The sequence below is a fragment of the Apteryx mantelli genome, chromosome 4 (genome assembly GCF_036417845.1).
Source record: "Apteryx mantelli isolate bAptMan1 chromosome 4, bAptMan1.hap1, whole genome shotgun sequence".
In the NCBI taxonomy this organism is placed as follows: Eukaryota; Metazoa; Chordata; class Aves; order Apterygiformes; family Apterygidae; genus Apteryx; species Apteryx mantelli.
In genome coordinates, this window is record NC_089981.1 from 33251859 (window position 1) to 33268329 (window position 16471).

Here is a 16471-nt window from a genome sequence, read left to right on the forward strand (position 1 = left end):
GGGCGCGCGGCGCCTAATGGCCCCCGGCTTTTCGGAGCCCCTCGGGCAGCCCCCCTGAGCGGGGCGCAGAATGGCAGCGCTGCCGGGCCGCGGCGGTCGATCCTGCCGGCCCAGAGACCTCATGTCCCGGCTCCGTGCTCGGGAGCAGCTCGCTCGGGGCAAGGAGCCTTGCGGCCGCCCGGTCCCTCCCGAGCACCCAGCGCCGGGGGCACCCCGGGGGGCTGGCACTGGGTGGCTTGTGGTGGCTCTGCCTTACGCAGCCAGTTCGTAGCCAAACTGCAGTTGTGCAGTGTTCATCTCCGCTCAGGTTTTCCACTCCAGCCCCTTGCCCGCAGCTTTTTACCTACCTTTTTGTTTGAAGGCGATCAGTAAAGCTCAGACTTGCTTTTCCATTTGGAAGGTGAACTACGGTTGCCACCAAAAACCAGCTCAGTGATTATGGAGTTCCACCCAAAATTGTCTGATTCCTTTTTGCTGCTCTATGACACAGTTTGACAAGTAGACTAGGAGCACCAGAGAAATCAAGGTGGGGAGCTTACAGGCCTCTTCTACTTACTTATCATAATACTGTTCTAAACTTGTACTGTTGTTAAAAAGGAATATGTCAGCACAAAACAAGCAGCTCACTTAAATTTCTTAAATTTTATAGCACCTCTCATTTCTGTTTCTCGGTTAACCTATATGTTTTGTGTGGTTATCTGAGTTTCTCAGATTGATGGTTTCTGCTGTCGTCCTAAGTTGGTTAGAAAAGGGCAAAAATATGAATTTTTCTTTCCGAGGCAAGCAACAATCAAGCTACAAGTAAAAAATGAGTGTAACACCAACTTAATAACCAAACACTCTAGAAAAACTGTAAAAAAAAAGTTTGTCAGCATTCTTACAGAGGATATTTATCATAACAGTGTCACCATCACTTTAAGGGAAGCAAACTCATGATCCTGAAAACTATATGTGAGAAATAGCCCAAATCACTTAGCATAGAAAAGCTTTTTTTTTTTCCTTAAATTACAATTTATTTTGCTCAAGACTGTAAAAGCAGTCTCTAAACTGCTGTAATTGAAAGAGTATCCTGGGAGGATTAAATGTTGTGTATTAATGATCTCATTGCCAGTGGTTGCTGTTTTAAACTATTGACTGAACATTGTGGATAAGCGTCACCGCCAAGGCTTGTCTGTCCATTGTTACTTTGGACCTGAGAGTGCTACTAGTTTCAAATTGCAGCATCTAATTTGTCATCCCAGTCCGCAGGATATGTGAATCATATTTATGGCATGGCATGTGGCAATGCCACCAGCACTGACATGCTGCGATTTTCATACTGTTTATTTGGACAAAACACTGAAGATGCTGACCCATACCACGGCCTGCCTTCCACTGTGGTTAGCCTGGTAGACACCCTTTTGACCTAAACGTCACGTATAACAGAATTGTGCTTGGCACAGGACTTGTCTGTAATGACAATAAAAAGGTCATATCAGAGATTTCCACATTTTCTTTTTTCCACCTTTTGTGATTCTTGCAAAGCATGAATGAGAGCTGTGCAGAGCAAGTTTGTCATTTTGTTGGTGGTTTTGTCACAGAACCATTTGTGATAATAGCAGGTTTCAAACATTTAAACAGTCAAAATACTTTGCATTTGTTACTTAAGTTTAGACAGAGCAAAACTTTGATGCACCCTTTTCACTTCAGTCACGTGAGTTGCTCTTTGCTTTAGACCTGCCTGGACTATCCTGTGGATCTGTTTGTATGTTCAGTTAAGGAAGTGCTTCAGTGCTGTTTTGGTGGGAGCTGTGATGTGCACGTGACATCTTGAAAATGGTCCAGCTGATCATACCAACTTTGTTTTGAGTTTATGAAACCTGTGAGATGCAGTACTTTTATTGCTTTTCTTGTACTGAGTGAATACCTGTAAAACAAATAGTTGTCACTGAAGTATTCAGGAAACTCCTATTTGTGCGATAATTCAGATATAGCTGTCCATCTCAGTCTTCTAATGTTCCTGTCCCTGATTCCTACATCTAATGTTGTTTCCAATGTTGTTCCAAAGGTTAGGCTGTGCTGAGGTGCTGAATTTTTACCTTATTCCTGATCCACATGGTGCTAGAGTGTGCTGCTATCTAAGAGGTAAGTCATTTGCATGGAGAAGAGGTATCTTTTACTGCCCATTCACCGGTCAGCGATGTAATGTTGTAGCTTGATGTGTGATCTTAGTAACAAAGGAATATGAAGTTATTGGAGGAGGAGGGAAATTAATCTGTATAAATGTTCTGACACATTTTTGTCAGAACAATTTGGAGCTGCTTCTGTGAGAAAAAAACCTGCTGCAATAGCAATGCGGAATGGGCTAAGTGCATATATGATCATTCATTTGAAAGCCTCCAGACACTGAGAGGCTTTGCCTCAAAGATTTGTTTTCTGATTGGAACGTTTTAATTTTGCCCCGTGTTTGTGTGAATCCTGAAATGCAATAATCTTATATAAGACAAGAAATCGTGAGTGTTTTGATCCTTCTAGATTTGGTTTGATATCATTGCTAATAACAGTATAAATCTGATTGATCCAATATGACTTATTATGGAAAAGGAAAGATATTGCAATTACTTGTCCTTAAAAGGCTGAAGTCCTAGATTTTAACACTGAAAACAGACTCCATGTTCAGTCAAAATAGTTGTTGATCTCAGTGTTGCTAGATTTATGTACTACTCATCAACATTTACAGACTTTACTGCTGGGCTATCACGACCTCATCAAACACCTTGAACTCTCACTCCTCTGCAAAAAGTCACGTTTCATACTCATTTTACTCAATTTACAAAATGGTAGAAATTTTCCCTTAAATTCTTTATCCACAATGTACTGAACAATTGTCTCTGAGATACCGGTATTTTTTGTTTTAATAATATTACTGTGAACATCTCTGCTGAGAGAAGCCTGTTGCTACTGAATGATTAATATTAATCAGGTTTAGACTTTCAAATACTATTTTTATAATACACACTTCTTTCAGTAATGTGTCTGAGTTTTATACACATAAGGTTTCTTTGAAACATTGCAAAATACCGGGTCTGCAACATCGGCAATGTTTTTTAGCAATACATTTATGTAGCAGCAGGCATGCTGGGTAGTTTATAAGCTTTTAATGAAACGCTGGCAGATATTAGGGTTTTATGGGCTGGAAAACAGTGCAAATCAAAGAACTTTGCTTACTGTTTATAGCATTTTCTCCCTGAATCTAACAATATTTATCTTTTTCCATCTTGCATTTTGCTCTTTACATATTTACTTTCCCTTTCACTGATATATTCATAGTGAACAAACTATTTTCCATGAAATATACTTAGAGCTACAATATGCCTGTCATCGTTTGGGTCCAGTTCCCCAGATTTGGCCAAAGATGATTTGTGTCAAAGATGGTATGGAACAAAGATGTTCCATTTCCTATTACATCATAAATGTGTATTTTTCCTAATAAGGGTACATTTATATCTTTAGTGAGTATTTCTGGGCATTGTTGATTGTGCCTTCCTTATGGCCCCAATGGATCCCTAAGGGATGCCATTTTTTCTCACTGCCTGCTGGCTATTACCTGTTCTTATCATCCTTTCAGCAGCATAACTCTTTTCAGAGCACATCATCTCTATCAGTATGGTTTCTGAGTCTCATGCGCTAAAATTGTCAAAATACTTGATGGCATCATAGTGTAGTTGTAGCTTTCAAAGAAAGGAGTTTAGTATTCTCTTACTTACATTTAAAGTCCATATTAAAACTAGAATGAGATTCAGGCCCAAAGACTCAGTCATAGTTTTCTTTGAAAGGGTATGATGAAAGTAAGAGTGCCATAGCACCTACCAGTACTTACCCTAATGCTGTGCAAATATATCTTCAGTTAAAAAGTCAACGTCCAGAACTGATATCTTCAGTTAAAAAGTCAATGTCCAGAACTGCTTTAAATCTTCTGCCTCATCTAAATCTTTATGGTCCATATAGCTCTCATAACCATCATGCAAAAGCATGCTTGTCCTGGCTGATTCCTAGAGCTGATACTTTTCTTCTTCTGTCTTTGCAAAATTAATATGCGTTGTCTCTTGCTCACATACAGTATCTCATGGAGCTTAGCTCCATTTACGTAGAGATCCTTACGTAAATAGGTGAAATACAGATACACTCATTGGTTTTCTCATCAACAAATCAAGTACGTTTCAGTGTCTCATTTCACTATGATTAATGGCCCCCTGAGGCAACCTGGAAAAATGAGAGAGTAAATTTAACTCAGCAATCTGGGCTGTAATGGTGGCACTTCATTATTATGGTTTGCTGGGGCTGGATGCTGAAACGCAGATGAGCTTGACTTACTGTGGGTGAATGTAGAGAAGTACCCTTGTTGCTAGGGTCTGTGTGGTAGTCTGACCAGTTTACTAGGGAAAACTGTGAAAGGCTAAAGCTAGGAGGAGAGCCTGTTTCAGCACTGGAAAATTTATTCTGTAGCTCAGTTAGGGAGAATGATGTTCTTTGATGATAATTGGCCTTATATTCTACTAGTGTTAAAACGAGATAAAGATCAATGTCTGTAAGAAGCAGATGATTCCTAAGATCAGTAAAGGAAGAACTTGTTTTTCAGAGAAGCTAGAAATGGAAAATATAACAATTTTTCTCCTCAACTTTTCCACACTCTGTAAATCCAGAGTAAATACAGTATTCCTCTATACACAGAACATGCGATTGGTTTGGATAGATATGAGACAATGATGTATGTTACCCTAAATTAAATATAGAAACTTATTTCATATTTTCCAGATTCATATTTTACATTCCAGTTAGCCTGATGTGCTTTACATGGACTTAGATCGTAGCAGCAGCACTATTTTTTAAAATTTTGTCTTTTCCTTTAGAACACATTCATCAAAGCGGTTGAGAAATCTCCATTGACACCAATAGACTTTAGGTCAAGCTGTTTGTACGCAGTGCCGCTGTACTTTATTGGAAGTGAAACTGCAGCAGTATTTCAGAGTGGGCTTTTTTATGTTTGATTTATTTTGGATAATCTAGCATTAGATACCCTGTATTTGGACTTTCAGTCAAATTCTGTTAGGTGTTAATTGTTTTCTTCAATTTGGACCTACATCAATAGATGGCATGTAACTGTTGTCCCAGCCCCTGTGGTGAACGAGAGGGTAAGAGATCAGAGAACAATTAGATCCCAGCTTGCAGGGTGGCAGCAGAAACATCACAGAAGGGGAATTTGGGGAACTTTCAGAGAACCTCTTTGATGAGACTTCCTTTGGCCTGTTCTGACTGGCTGTTTGGTCAGAGTTTCTTCATAACAGCATCATGTCTCTTTTCTTTTTTACGTGGGTGTAGCCTACATCACTCCTTCATCTTTCTTTTCTTTGCATCTTCTGGTACCTAACTTGCCAAAATCAAGTTTCTTGACGTAACTTGCCAAAAATATCATCCCAGTACCATGAAGCTGACAACCTTGTTTGTTCTGTATGATAAGCTCTTGCTCTGTACCTATCTTATCTATCTGCACTGTAAACTCTTTGGGCAAGGATTTTCTACTGTTCAGAGTCCATGCAGTGTCCGGCTCGCTTGGGCATGGTCTGAGTTGGCCCTTTGGTACTGTTGTCAATAAGCATGGCTAACAGTCATTTTAGATCACTTGGGAGCAGTTTTGAAGTTTTTCTCTTATCAAGAATCTTTGTGATTGGTGTTTTTCTAACATTTACATTTTCAAGTGTATGAAAAGATCCTTTGCTTCTGACAGCATGAATCTGTGTGCTGTATGTGCAATTTGCCCTGGTAATTACTTATGTATGGTGATAACCATAGCAACATCCCAGGTAGATAATGTCATGCAAATTACTGCAGCTCCAGGGATGGAAGATGTTAATACAAGTATGTACTCGTACCCCTGGTCTTCAACATTTTGCAGTGACTCTCCCCTCCCCTCCCCTCCCCTCCCCCATACATGTTGTTTTTAAATTTGCTTTCCTCAGTGTGATCAGGAAGGAAAAGAAAACCTCTTGCTATTTTTCTCATTGGTATTCATGTAGAGGGAAGGGGAGGGTGGTCCTCCAATGTTTCTGTCATGAATAATTTTGTATGCACGGTGGAAATTCCACAGTGTATGTAGGGCATAAAAGTCTACAGACGGATACGTCGTGGGGCCGTGTTGTGCTTAAGCCCAAGTTCTACATTTGTAAACATGAAGTGCAAGCATGTGGGGATGGAATTGTAACCACAGATGTTTTGATTGAGGTGTAAACCTCCCCCAAATCATTTACGGAGGAGATGGGAGAGCAGCTTTGTTTTTCAAAGCAGACGTGCTGTGGCTGAATACTTATCAGGGCCAGTACATTGTCCCTGTAATTAAGAAACAGAAGAGAGGAAGCTGGTAACAGTTATCCCTTGTTTGGTCATAAGCAAGGGAAACACATAAATCTATAAGAATGCTAATCTGCATATGCACCAGTCATTGTGTATCCCTAGAACTCTGGAAGCCTTAAAATAAGATAAACCTCTAGCCCATAACTGGAGTTTTTTGTTAAAGATATAAAAATTCAAGCAAGAAAACTGGTTTAGTAAAGGTTTTGCTTTGCTGGTGAAGAATGAAATTGTTGCTGAATCTTTAGCTTTGTGGTTAAATAGTGGGAATGTGGGTGTTAGTCCTGCAATCAGTGCTGAAGTCACTGATTACCGAAGGCCAAACCATCCCAGCTATTAAACTGGGAGATACCCTGATTAAACAGAGTGGAGATTTGCAGAGAGTCAGAGAAAGACTGAGCAGATAGCTAGAGGTACATATGTAGTTAGATCCCAGTTTGTAAGAAAAATGCTCCCAAGGTAAGATGAGCTGTTCACTAGGCCAGCACTGAATTGTCTTCATTGTAGAAACACGCTCTCTTTCAAACAGAAGCATGGTGGGGAGTGGAAACAAAATTACTTAATCACTGAGCAACTTGATTTGCACTAGAGGTAGTAAATGTGGTGAGTGTTAATTAATTGGGAATAAAATACTCCCAATCCGTACCCTGCACTAGAAAGAAATATATAAACTCAGGCTTTGTATCATCTAACAGAAACTGCTGAGCATAATTTACTTAAAGAGTTTTTGCCTGTGTCTGCCTACGTTACACATAATGTCATTTCACAGAATCACAGAATGGTTGAAGTTGGAAGGGACCTCAGGAGATCATCTAGTCCAACCACCCTGCTCAGGCAGGGTCACCTACAGCACATTGTACAGGGTTGCGTCCAGGCGGGTTTTGAATGTCTCCAGAGAAGGAGACTGCACAACCTCTCTGGGCAACCTGTTCTAGTGCTCTGTCACCGTCACAGTAAAGGAGTTTTTCCTCATATTTTCCTCATTTCTGTATTCAGTCTGAAAATCTTGCAGTGGTTCCCTGAGGATGGCCTCTCCTTAGACTGCATCATATTGAAGGGAACAGTAGATGTTTTGGAAGTGCAGGGTTAGCAAAACTGAGGTCCTGCAAGTTAAATGCACTCTTCAAAATAAAATTCATAATAGCAGCACTGCCAAACCTCTTAAAACCTTGTTTATAGACCAGTTTCTTTGAATGACCAATATCACGACCAGACAAAATATCTGCCTGTAATCATCCAGCACTCTGCTTTCCATGGTTCGGGTGCTTCAGAACAGAACTGACCTCTTCCAAAATAAGTTTGGGGGGCAGTAGGGATCACCATTTACATAATATCTTGTTGTTTCCCTCCTCTCTTCTTGCTTAAGCCTATGTCTCTTTGGTTTTGGTTTATTATTTTTGATCAGAGAGTGAGGTATTATTAACACTGGATTAAAAATGAAAAGGATGTAAGTAACCTGGGAATGTCTGAAAAATGGTGTCTGTTGTTAATGAAACTCATAGTAGCACAGACTTGCAATTGAAGATATCAAAGCTCATCACAGAATCTGACTGCTGGCATTGCAAACCTTCCCTCAGAGCTGCAGTATCATTCCAACAAAGGGAGAAGGGTGTGCACGAGAAAAGATTTGCCTAGGTTACTGTCACATGTGGGGTTAACATCTGAGTTTAATGATTCTAGTTCCCTGTTCTAGTAATGGTGTTGCCTCCCCCCGGCACTACATAATCTCAATGGTTTTTTTGTTTCTGGCTAACATACAGAAGGGAACCTGCGAAAAAACACTATACATGTGAAAAAACATGTGAAAAAACACTATATTATCCAGCTATGCAGTTTGTATATTTTAACAAGTGGGTATATTTTATCAGAAGGCAAAGGAAATAATTATATCAAAATCATATGTTAAAAAAACATGTTTAATAAATAATATCTGATGTGCATGATTTTATTTACTGTCTCTTCTTCTTACTCTTTCCGCCTCGCCAGCTGCTTACCTTTGCTTGTATATGACATGATGTTCAAGGAAACGTTGCATTAGCACATGCAGCAGACATCATGGCGAGAAATTGGCTTGTCATTAATAAAAATTGTAAAACCAACCCTACAATAAAGGATGCTTGTGGCCACAACCTCTCCCTTCTGGGAGTAGATGTGAAACAACATCCACAGCTCTCATCCGTTGATCATTTTAACCCAGGGTTAAAATCTCCATGTGCAAAGGCCAAGTGTAAATGGGGCTTATCATAGGGCTGGGAGAGATGCATAAGGTCCATTGCTGCAGAGCAGCCTGGAATGTAGGTATCTAGAACAGGGGAGCTCAGCTTTCCTTCCTACATCTGCTCTTTCTTAGGGTATCATTAAAATGGCAAACTACGGGTTAGGATTTTGTGTCTGATGTGCTGGGAGAGAAATGGCATCAAGAAGCCCTGATTGCAGTTTGCTTCCTGAAGTGCTGGTGGATTCCTCCTGGACTCCTGTAGGTATTTCTGAAAGGTTGGTACAGCTGTGAGCAACCATGGCTGTGTGGCTGCCTCCCAGTCCTTCCTAGCAGTTGACGTTTCCTACCTCTCAGCCTTCAGATGTATTAGTGATTTCCCTGCTTGGATGAAGGTCCTCATTTAGACAATATTAGGACCCAACAAAATGGCCTGCAGGTCTAAAGCAATCGACTTTATCAAATGTAAAGAGCTATGACAGAAGTGTCACAGGCTCATATCTCTGTAATTTGGGGAGTAACTGGGAAGAAACATGAATACTCAGCCCTCAGTGAGCAGCTTTGCCTTCTGAGAGAAGCAGAACTGGGCTGGCTTGAGAATCAGGGGGATATTGCCTCTAAGTTTAGTTATTGTTTGCTGATAATACATAGCACAATTACCTGCTAAAATTAAGCTACCTCAGAAGTGAGGCACACCAGCTGCTAGCAGAGACTGTCCAATGTCCACTGAAATCAGCTGAAATCTTTTCAGTAACTTTAGTGAGTTAGGTTTAATTCTCAATAGTGCAAAGCAATGCTGCATGGCTTTTAGGGCAGGACATGCAGAATGCTGTAAGCAATATGAATTCCTTTTGCCCTTTTTTGGATCACTAATTTTTAAGTTGATCATACAAACAAATCAGAAACTACACATAAACTTAGATGCAGATATAGTGTACATTACTGCGATAATGGAGAAGCTGTGCTCTTTTAACCAGACAATTGAAATAGAAATAGGCATCTCGACTGAATTGTCCTCAGTGGAACATTCAAATTCTTTGTTTTTCCAAATCTTTAAATTCCAACTTGTCTGTTAAGGATGCAAAAGGGTAATTATACTAAATTATGCTCACAAAGGGCAACACATCAATTAAATTTCTTCGGACAGCAGCATCTGAATGTCCAAAGACTTGGCTGAAAGACTTTCATATGGGGTCTTGCACTCACTACATTTTCTGAGTTTTGTTGTAGATTCGCTATTTGGAATTTACCAAACCGCTCAGACAGAATGCCGAGCAATTGCAAAGTTTTGAGCACGTGTATAAACAGCACTTTTTATAAAAAAGGTTAGCTGCTTAAAAATATTAATTAAGTCCACATTTCCAATTATTATTTTGTTTTGCAGCCATCAAGCATACCAGTTCCTAATTGATCACATGTACAGTGAAATACACAGACAAAGCCAAACATCTATGGAAAAACATATTAACAAGTGCCAGAGTTGTGAAGTGAATAGAAGATTATTTAGATAAACTGAATTATGTCCTGAAAATAGCTGTAGTACATAGTTGTAAATGTCAGTGAACCAGACAAGCTAATTCCCTGCCTGTGAAGTAATGTTGGAATGCATATTATATGCAGTTTATGTTTAAATATAAATAGGGGATTACCTTTTAGGTTGTGAAATGGAATCATATATGCAACAAACAGTACGTCTAGGGTCTTTTATGAGTGAAAACTGTTATGTCAAATATTGTTAGTTTAGTAGGGTTGATGGGCTTTATTCAAGGTTCCTAGAATTTATCTGCCAACCATAAATAATTATTTAACAGCTAATAGGGCAAGTCCAGAAATATAATAGCTTTTATGTTGAAATTAACATCAAGTGATCTGTAGACATCTGCTAAGCAAGCCAAATGTGGTCTATGCGCTGTATGTTTTGCCTCACTGCCTCAAAATAACAAGCAGTGCTTATATTTGGAGGGGCAGTTTTCCTTGTTAAAATGGAAAAAAATGCTCTGATAGAAAATCACTTGCACTGTTAGAATCAAGTGTGTGGTGAACGTTAAATAGCCCTACAAATTTAAATAGTGCTTGATGCTGAGATTTCAGCTTTGCAAATGCTCTTGTTTCCTGAGGTGTGCTTAGTTTGGTTCAGAGGAAAGTGATAGTCCTTTTTTGTTAGAAAGAAAGTAAAGTATCACCCAGGGTAAGCCAACATTTAGCCATGGCAGCTTTCTGGGGTTCAGCAAGTGTGGGAGCCTGGGCTTCAGAGAATTTAGTTTCCAAAATGACCAGAAGGGTGAGGGAATCATAAGAAAAACCTCAGCATCCATCAAGACTGAAAAAGCTCTGCACTAGCAGAGCCCTTCCAAGCAGATATTCACTGTTGCCTTGCAGAGATCAGTACTGTGTGTGTAAGCGTTCAGGTTATTGGATGCCAGAACTGAAGCTGTACTTCCTTTACGTGAGAGCACCACTGTTAGCATGGTTTGTTTGCTTTACTGGCTGTTGCATTTCATCTGCTTTCAGGACCATCCATTCGGTCTTTGGCGTCTTGTCTAGGGGTCCTGGCCTTTCCTCTGTTTTAAAAGTTTTGGAAGGAGGTTGAATTGCTAAGTGAGGAATGCAATGTTTGTGAGGCAAAGTCTAAAGATGTTAATAAGCTGAAAGGACTACACTGGCAATTTACTGTGTACTATGAAGGAATGAATGGGAAACTCATATTCATTGTGCTTATGTATACTCGAGTTCTTTATTTCCATATTTAGGTCTATTAACACAATAAGATTAAGCCAATTTGACTTTTTTGAATGAACAAAGGAGTTAATGGCAGAGTCTCAACACCAGACCCCGTAAATGTGTACTGTCACCAGCAGCATGACTAACACTGGCCCCAAGATCCCATGGGGTTTGGCAGTGACACAGAAGACGCTGTTCTGAACAAGCTGGATTCCCTTTCTTACAGGAGGTTTGGCACTGACCTTATTGCAAGCTGGCTCAAGCTTTTATGGGGCAATGAAGGCTGTATTCTGTGCTGGACTCCATGTCTCTGACCCAGCCTTTTCCTGAATACAGAAGTGCAGCCTGAGGCTGCAATGGTTTGCACTGCCAGCAGTCCCTGGGGATTCGCCTGCCAGCTGGGGTTAGCCAGAACACACATTGCTCCAGCCAAAGTCAACTTCCCCCTGTGCGGGAGACCACAGGGAGGAAATTTCAGATGTGGGCTATGCCAGGTCTCAAACCACAGCTTACCCTTCCCAGCGGGGATTTCCTCAGGAGACAGCAGCAATCTCTGCGCCTCTGCTGGGAACTTGGGGGGCAGATGCAGAGGAACAGGACAAGGTGTCTGGCTGGGGAGGGAGAGAGATTGAGCTAGATAAGCCAGGCTTCTCCACAACAAGCCAACTGGTTTTGAATGATGTTTTTATGTGCTGCTTCAAGGTACACATGGTGAGAAGGAAGAAATGCCCTTTGCAAAAGTCCTGTTCCAGGATTTCTATATTGAAGTATCCACAAGGGAGTTAGGAATGTCCCGAGGCAGGAATGCTACTTAATTCTGCCTGTGGATTGAAATTCTGCAGTCCAGCACAGCTAGAGAGGACAATATCCAAGCTGGATGGCAGGAGTGGGCCATGAGTTCTGTGGTTTGGATGTTGCAGCCTTGACTTCCATGAGGACTAAGCATGGGAAATTATTCTAGCTGGTATAGTAGGGCTTCTTTACAGCTATTCATATGATGTGAGTGAGCATGGGAGTTTCTCTCTGCCACTTGGTCTTGGTTTTCTGTGAGAAATGTGAATTGTAGGCTGCAAATCACATCATCTAAGAACTCCAGGGCTGCACTGAGAGTGCATAACAGCCCATTCAGCTGCATGCAGATGATTAGGTTACTGCTTATAGTACAAAGTACGTGGCAAAGCAGTCATTTCTGTGTATGTTCTAGAGCTGTACATTATTGCATTTTTAGCACTTGACATCCGAGTAATTCCCACACAGTCACTGCTTTGTCTTCCATGAAAAACAAACCCTCTACAAGCAGATGCAAAAAGTCTGCTGAAGATTTCATATTATTAATGTTTACGGCATTTGTTGTAGTGCTGCCTGTTAATTACCACATTTAAGAGTGTGCCCTTCTGTGAGGGGTGGGCATCTATTTGGAATGATGCTTCTTGAAAAAAGGATGACGCTAGTTCAGCATCACTGCATCTCAAAAGATCTGTGAGCCTGATTCTGCTCTCAAGCAAAGTACAAATCAGGACTAAACCTACTAACAAAGCAAAATTGTCCTGGTGTAGAAATGGCTTGAGGGCAGAGTCGTAACCCTGGATTCAAAGGCTCCTTACAATCCTAGTGTAACACAAGTCAATGAGAAAACAGGCCAGGTGTTGGAGGGGCACATTTGCTAAACTATAACATTGAGAAGCATGTCTCCTAGTGAGACCTCTCTGAGCATATGGCCCCATCACAAGCACACTGCTTTTGGTTGCTGTGAGTGTTGTGCTGAGACCCCAGGGCTAAGGAGAGCTGGCTGGTTGGTCACGGTCAGGCCTAGCCCAGTATTCCTGTGATATGGGGTGGGAGTAGGAGAGATGCTGTGGCATTGCATTGCTGACATGGCAGATGCAGATGTGGTGGCGAGGCAGGGACCAGCTGCAGGAGTGTGTCCAGACCTGCAGGTGTGATAGGCTGAGGCTTTGCCTCTAGCACTTACCGTCATTCAGACAGCAATTTCTGCTTCCTCCTCTCCCTGGGGGGTGCCCCTACTGGGGCAGGCGTTTTACAGGGGGTGCAAAAATCACTAGAAAAATTACAGTTTGGCCTGTCTTTTATGCATCTATCTCTCACTGTGTTCAGAGACTCTCTTTTGATTGGGAGCTCTCTTTATCTCCATAGGTCTGCCCAGCAAAATTAAGGTCTGATTGCAGCATGTTGACCTGTCTTAATTTAACTGACAGGGGTAATAGTAGCAGTGAGGATGCAGCAGCAGTGGCTAGCAACCAAGTTCTACAGTGTCCAGAGACCTTGTGTTTACCTACCAAGATCAGTTGACACTGTGGCAGCTGCTGCTTGCAAGGATACCCCGAGTTAGCTGCTGACAGTGTTGTGATGAGTGAATTGTTACTTGGCTGTGAGTTAAGTAACTGCCACAGTATTTCCTCTGCTTCTTGAGTGGGTTTTGCAGCTCGTGCTGAGTTCCAGGCAGCTGTGGATGAGCCGTACCTCTCTTAGCTAAGGGGAAGCAGTGACAGCAGTGTAACTACACCCCCAGACACATCCTCGGTACATACAGAATCAGTGCCAAGGAGCTAGAGGCAGAGAGGGAGGGAAACAAAGTGAAGACTGGCTCCTGTGTAGAATGACTTTACAGCTGACATGGCAGAAGAGAGATGGAGGCACAGTCATGCCACAAAGGTGCACAAGATTGAACTGAACATCTGGGAGAATACAGGTGGTTTTGAAGTGGCAGGCAGTACTTCTCATCACTGAACAGTGCCTTGGCGGCATCTAGAACTTGAATCTATCATCCTTGCAGGCATCGTTCAGATGCTAGACACAATGCCTTTCTGCGCCCAGCCTCTCCTGAAAAAGGGCTTAGCTTCCTGTTCATTCCAGCAGAACTGGACCTTTGGACTTGGAATAAGCTCAGTTCTTTGGCTAACAAAGTTTGTCCTCAGCACTTTTTTTTTGCATTCTGTTTTGAACATCATTTCTACACACTGTTAGCTTTAATAAGGTAGTGTGGAGGAACTGCATATGGAGTTGACCCTTGTATTATAAATAACTAACTTTGATCTGCAGTATGTGCAATAAATAAGATGCACTGCAGTATTTTAGGAGTCATTCAGGTGTGCTCCTCAGCTCGTGTAGACTGGCTTTGTACCGCAAGTTGGTGGAGTTTTGCCACTGAAGGTCTGATCCAGATTTGGGAAGAGCCTATGGTCTGTTTCCTTTGGATCTGTGATTTGGTCACTCACGTAAAAGCACTGTGATTTATGGAGTCTCAGCAAACCTTGTTGAAGCCAACAGGAATGAGAAGTAAATAGTTTGAAAATCAGGCCATTTGTATTGGAGTTCTGAACTTAAGACTTTCATTTTTCTCGTGTGAGTTTGAAATGCCAGAACTTCCCATTTTTGAGGGTCCTTTTAAGGCTGAAATACCAGTACAGATTGCAGCCGTGTCTCCTAGCAAAGGTTGGTACTGCAGTAGCCCCACCTGCCGTTGGATAGGAAAGAAGCGGCTTTGTCCTTTCAGTGCAGTCTGGTTATGTGATAGAAGTGGGTTACTTTAGATTACTCTATCTTTTATCACACTCTTTTGTCCTTGCATTCTCACTTTTAAACCACATTCCTTGTGGTCCTTGTGTTTGTCAAAACTCATGTTGATTCTAGGCTCTTTGGGATAGGAAATAAATCTTATCTGTGCTTGCAAAGCGGTATGTAAATTTACACACAATGTAAGTGCTTGGCAGTAACAACCATGATCTTTTGCTTTTACTAGCATTTGATTCCAAGTGCTCTCTGTGAATCTGAATGAGAAAAGGTTACATAGGCACAAATATAATTAGGGTTCCTGAGATGGTTTTAAATTAATGAGTCTGACTTCATACAGTTTTTTCCTTTAGAAATGAGAACACAGTAACGGTCTGCCTAAAATATGAAAGAAAATTAATGAGATTTGTTTATTGACCAATACTTGTAAAAATGATAGGGTATTAAATGATGTATTAAGAGACTTTTTCTTAAATTGAACAACTGCTTTCACAAGTACGAGATGAGCACAATAATCAGGAGTAAGTCTTATTTACACAGCAGAATTCATTTGAGATCAAGTTGCCTTTGGACCAGAAGAAGACTTCTACATCTAAAAACTTTCTTTTCTTTATCAGTCATTCATAACTTCTAGGGACAAATTCTAGAAGATACTTCTTCTCATGCCTGTTTTCGGTAACAGTCATGTTTCAGCCAACATAATGTGAATGCTGCTGAATCAGGATCTAGACCTAGACCATCAGCTTTCCTTCACCTAGAACAAACCTACAATTAAAGCAGTCAGCATCTCCCTACCTACCTTATGCTAGAACAGTTTGGTAACCTGCAGTGTGACACTTTACATTGCATTTGGGATTAGAGAGGGGCTCAAAATGGCAAAATTGGGGTCTGGATCCAGATTTTAAACACTTTGCATATTAGGACTGTTTAGACTTTAGAAATGCGAAGTTGAGAGTGCAAGAATGTATATGTTGTTATTCCTGCTCATAGGGGATGATAGTTACAGGTAAAAGTAGAGTGAAAAGGTGTTGTATTTATTTTGGGAGAGTGTGGGCTGCTCAGGATAGCTGATTTAATTTAATTTGTTACTGCAGTGAATAGAATTCAAGTCCTGCCATTATCTGAGATGGACAGGGCTTCTTTTGAGTCACCTACTCTGTGCAGTGCAGGAAAGCTGGCTTCACCTGACATTGTGAAATGCTTTGTATTTGTGGCATAACGTGTTTTCCACATGGCCTTACACAGCTTAAAAGAAATGTGGTATTAAACCTTTGTGTTTCATTTTGCTGGACAGGTAGGACAGCTGATAGACTCATGTTGAGCATCTGCTCATTTCCTGCATATTGAGAGTGGGATTAATAGGTGAAGCAAGATTTTAAAAGTTAATAAAAACAAAAAATGCTTAAGGCCAGATTCTTAACAGATATAAAGATATTTATCTTATTCATAAGCGTAATACAATTTCCCTCAAAAGGTAGTTTAGACCTTAATTTTTTAGAGAATGTTTGGATTTTTTAGACAAGTAAATGTATTTGCTTCTGTCTCTGCCTAATCTGCTTTGTGCCTGTGTAACCCAGCAGGGAGAGCAGAGCGCTTTTGGTAATTCTCGGAGGGGGTGAG